The following is a 5851-nucleotide window of genomic DNA, read 5'->3' as shown; positions in this document are numbered from 1 at the left end:
AAAAATCAACGGTATTTTATAGCAAATTGAAACTTGCACTTTCTTATTCTAAAAATTCTGAATAAAAAGTTTAAATATTTGGTGAAAATTTGTCGAATTTTTATAATTTTTGTATAAAGTTTGAAATGGGGATTTATATGGTGTTTGTTGCATAGCTAGCCAGGATTTTATAAGAAACTATTAAACATAAAATAAACCATGGAAGTATAGTCAAAACTCTTCAAAGTAAGGCGCGTCTATACTAATGACCAGGCATGGGCAGAGAGTTAGCAGGTGCTAAAAGAGCGTAAGCGTCTCGTATACGTATACAAGCGAGAGCGCAGCGATGAGAACACGACAGCATGCCAAATGAATTAGGCACACTAACACATTCTCACTTTTAGCTCACGGTTGTTTGTGGTAGTGCCCACCTCTGCTAATGACCGCCAGTGTACAAAAACATGAAAAACATTTGAGCGCTTTGAGCGACCTATAAATACTCTTTGATTTCTAAAAATGAGGCTACATTTTTTTGGTATATAAAACAATCCTAGGGGGTGAGGGTGAAAAAATTCCGACTTTACTGTTTAACATGAATTTTTGAAAAAAAATCACCGTATTTACATATATGAGAATAATGCTACTTTATTGCTTTAAAATTTTGAACTGACATAAATATTTTCATACATATGTATGTATGTAAATTAGACCCTACCACCTTCCAAGCAAACAAAAAAAAAATGCACCGTATACCCTGAGTCTAAAGTATCTTTGCAAGGCTTTTTCGATCCAGGGGTCAAGTTTTTAAATTTCTCGTTGACAGCTCTATTTGGCGATAACTTTTTTTAATAGTTTTACTAGAATAAGAAAACACTTATTTGGCGAAAGTTTAGTCAATTTTGTTGAGTTTTAAATTTCTGACATTATGGTGGTCCTCTAGCGTCATAAAACATCGATATAGTTTAAAACTCGATTGCACATTCCGAAGATAAAAAAGAAATATAAAAATACGATCCGACCTCTACGTTAGGGAAAAAATTAATTTTTATTAAATTGCCTTGCAAAAATATTTTAACTCAGCATTGTACTCTGAACTTTTTTCGTCTACGGTCTAATGTACATACATACATCTGAACAGAAATTCACATCAAACCAAAATAAAGTGATTTGCGTGAAGTAACTGATGATGTAATGCTAATGGTTGCGGCAATGACAAATACAACACAATTTAAAAGCACAAACATATGTATGCAAATGCAAAAAGCATTATCCTGCAAAGATTTTAGTTATGCTTATACTCATATACTCGTATGTACATACATACATATGCGCTGGTATTGAAAATAAAATCAGAATCCATTGAAAATAGATTTATTATGCAAATATCGAAAGCATAAGTGAAAAGCGCACATCCTTTCCTCTTCACATACATACTTTCATACATATTACGGTTTTTAAGGACGCACTGCCATTATGAAACGATAAAACAAAATGGTATACACGAGAAAAAAGATGTGAGAAATTAAATTTAAGAGCAAAGTATGTGGTAAAAGGATTCGACGACATATTTACATAAACATGTACCTATGTACATATGTATTAATATTTCTGATTTAAGGGCATTCTGGGCTTTTAAACTCCGAGAAAACCCAAACTTTTTAAAAACATGAAAAAAAGAGTGACGATAGACATAAGAATACTCGCAAAAACAAAATTCTTACAAATCATTTAAAATGCTTCATTTATTTAAAACGCACTTGCTTATACATAGATACATATGAGAGAAATCGCTTAAGAGTACTACTGGAAACATAAATACGGTGTAGCTTTTCTATGGATTTCTGGTTTATGTTACGTATAGTTGCACACCTTCATTTATATTTTTTTTTTTTTTTGCGAAAACTTTACTTGTCTATGCTAGCAGACAAATGGATTACTTCTTCGTCGGTTCTTTATTTTATTTGTTGCTTTCGTAGGAAAATGCATTAAAAACTTCTTCTTTACTTCCTCTCATTTTTTGTACTTATCTACTTCCGCTTATTTAGGCGGATATAGCAAATGAGGCAATCAGATATATTTAAATTAACTTACTGGAAATTTTCACTGCCAAATTTTGGTAAAACGTTGTATTGAGATTCGTACATACTTAAGGGGCTTTTTATACCAACCCGAGGGTTCAGAAGCATTCCTCTGTACTTTCGCTTGCAGCAGATCGCTGAAAAACTTAAAGGTAAATGAAAAATTGCACTGCATAAAAATTGTTGCAGGCCTAGAATTCTAAGCTCGCCTTTAGGGACAAAATTTTTACTTGGTAAAGCTGTACGCATTTTTTTTAAGAAGCAAACTCACCAAACAGTTGGAAAATTTCATCGTAAAATAAGGCAACAATCAAATGGTTTAAAAAACGGGGCTAGGTCCTGCAAAGATGCAGATAAAAATCTGGTAATATAATCTGGAGGAGGTGGGACCTTTGATGTAAGAGAACCCAAACCGATGTGTAGTGATGAAGCTCATGTGCTTTTATTCGAGCAAGATGAAGCGGTCTCAGAACAACAGGCCCAGAATGCGACGGTATACCGGCTGAGCTGTTCAAATCCGGTGACGAAGAGCTGGGTGGGGCGCATGTCGCAGCTGTAAAGCAAAATTTGGTCTAATAAATACATGTTCGATCCCGCCGTTTGCCTCAACTATCGCGCAATAAACCATCTTAATATTGCATACCAGGTCCTATCGACGATACTGTGTGAGAGACTGTAGCCCTTCACGAACCTACTAATTGCAGCTTATCAGTGTGGCTTCAGACCTGGTCAGTTCACCATTGACCAAATTTTCAGAGCACGTCAAGTTCTGGAGAAGGCACTTGCTGCTTTAGAATGCACGAAGAGAAGCTGCCTGCCTGTAGGGCTATGTAGACTGACGTTGGGAACAACTTATAGCTCCGTTCAAATCGGGAACAACTTCTCCGTGCCGCTTGAGACCTAACGAGGATTTAGAACGATGTTACTGCTGTATGCAGATGATATCGACATCGTCGGACTGAAGCTAAGGTCGTAACTGCAGTATTTTCAAGAGTAAAATAAGAAGATAGAGTGGTTGATCCAGTGGTGAATTAGGACTAGACAAAGTCCCTTCTGAAAACATATACAGAGTCCACGCGTTTCGGTACACACTTTGAAGAATCAAAAGACTTGGCCGATTTGGGCTTGTCCAACAAAGCACTCCAGTCATTTTTTTCTATGCTAACTTGGGCCAAATGGAGATGCCATGTGTAGCCAAATCCTTATTCACCTGGTCTTTCCTCTTCCTCTATAACCAGCATCCTGACTCGCGATGAATAGTTTCAGGTCCGGAGCGTGTTTTTTTAATCGATTTATGTGCTTGTAAAGCCAATACACGACCAGACCCACGCAGTTTACTTCTATCCCTATTCCAAGAAGGCAGAACAGACGTAGTCCTTGTTTTAACCGATGATGTCAAAGACGTCATAATATACCTAAAATATTTTGCTCTTAGAAATGAGTTTACCTTAGCGGATCAATTCTGCGGATCTTATTACCTTCTTCAACGCCTGATTAACGAATTCAATCGAAAGAAAGTCGCCCTGAATGAAACCTCGTTTGGTATCGAACGGCTTGGAGAAGTCCTTTCCCATTCTGATGGAGCTCAACGATGATAAGTGTCGTACCTATTCTCGATAGTCACTATTATTATTATTACGGCATGCAGCGCTGCAAACTAAGTAGATCTATTATGCTAGGCTATTAATGAAATTAAGCACTTTGGAGGGTATCATGTTACAGATTCTGGAAAGAGATGATAATTGTTTTCCAAGGTGTATAGGCCCAAGTTTAGTTATACGAGGTGAATCGTATAATAAGTATATTCTCCGAGGTTTTCTCCTCTAGCACACGAAACCTGCAGTTCGTCTCCTCAGATGGTCCAATTTTGAGGAGTTGGTAGAGTTCTTAATCCTTCTCTGCTAAGATTTAGCAGACGTCAGGCTTAGACTGCCTTTTGCCCTATGTCGTGCTCCATTATGTGCCTTAGGAGCTTTGTCGTGTATATGTTCACTTAGAGCAATAGAAAAGCGAAAAGTGGAAAAAGCCAACCTCTTAAATAATTCATGGAACAGTTTTACTCCGTAAAATTGTAAAATCTATGAAATTACTTAACCATTATAACTTCGTTCATTTCCATACGAGTACCTTACGGACCACTCGACTTGCTAATTTTTAATGGAAAATTCATTTGCACAATACTTTTCGAAATCGCTTCAACAACAATTACGCATACAAAACTGGACGCATATAAAATGCCAAACATGCAACTAAATCAAATTTATTTTGCACCAAAAACCGAACAAAAAATACAAAACTGCATAGCATATGTGCAACTTTTAAATTGGTACAAAACTGCAGACACACATCCATATACCTACAAATATGTATGCTGTTTTGATTCACTTTTCTCGGAGCAGCGTTCTATTTTTTTATATTCCCAATGGAAAGCTCTGATAATGTATATGTACATACATACATATATATGGCATACATGTTTGTAGATAGATGTGCATACTATACGTACATGTGGTCACTTTTGCTCGAAAAATTCATTAGTTTCAGCTTAGCTGCTGTTAAAACTAATGAATTGTGGTAGAAAGTTGCCATGGCTGATGTTAGATAAGCACATACATACATACATACCTATGTACATGCAAATATCTATGTGGGCGTATGTAACAGAAGCGCAAATTTCCAAATTGGTCCCACAATTGTCTGTGCATTGAATTGATAGGAAAACTTCTATTTACGAACAGCTGCAATAGTAGCGGTAACAATTGTAAAATAAAAGTTCTTAAAAGGCAACAACTCCTTCCCTGCAAACTGATTGCGACCAATCGTGATAGCATGAAAGGAATTGAACTTTTTCGGTTATCAGCAATTGAATGACATGCCAATGGAATTTTTGCAGCACAACCAATGAATTGAGAACAAATCAACTTTCTGATAAGATAAAAGCCAAAAAGAAAAATTAAAAAAAGAAAAAAAACACTTCTAAATAGTTTAAGATCAAATTGAGTTCGCCGCAAATGTAAAAAGGTTAATATGTACCAAGAAAAAATGCAACCTTACTAAATACGTATGTAGATAGACATGTATGTACATTAGGGTGGTTCGAAATAAGTTAAGTCGGAACTTTAATGCTCTCACCCACTAGGATTTTTCTACATAGAAAAAATATACACCTGTTCTTTTTTTATCAAAAAATATTTATAATATATATAATATGTTTTCTATGTATTTTATATGGAAGAAAAACAACTTTTCGTAGAAATGGTATAGAATTCTTGAAAATCAATGTTTTTCGATCGGAAAACCCTGGTGTTCTTCACGGGACTTCCCGTAAAAAGACTCAATTGTTTATTTAACTATTTTTGAATACTAAAGATTTTTTGTTAAATTAGTAAATTTTGCACACAAAAATACTCGCAAAACCATGGGCCATATATAGTAAAATTGCGTTTTTAGTTTTTCACTCTGACGTCAGTAATCCAAAGATTATTTAAAGTTTCTGTGCAGTGTGCTTACAGAAGTAGTATGGGTACCAAATTAAAAAGAAAATTTTGTAGAATTTTATTAGATTCAATTTTATGGTGCATAAGGACTGGCAAGTATTGAAAATGTCCTTTTAAAATTTTATCCTTGAAGTTTCGTAATATTTGTTGTTTGAAAAAATTATATGTTACGGACTTGTATAAACTCGATAACATCCTCGAATTTCGTCTTTCTAGCTTTATCAAAATTTTTAATTTAAGAAATTTCCTCTTGCATTTGGCATTCACATTTTTGTTCTACATTCCATTGAATTTTTT

Source organism: Rhagoletis pomonella, unplaced genomic scaffold, assembly GCF_013731165.1.
Source record: "Rhagoletis pomonella isolate Grant_MI unplaced genomic scaffold, Rhpom_1.0 Rhpom_scaffold_00001, whole genome shotgun sequence".
Lineage (NCBI taxonomy): Eukaryota > Metazoa > Arthropoda > Insecta > Diptera > Tephritidae > Rhagoletis > Rhagoletis pomonella.
Note: the sequence above shows the minus strand (reverse complement) of the source record.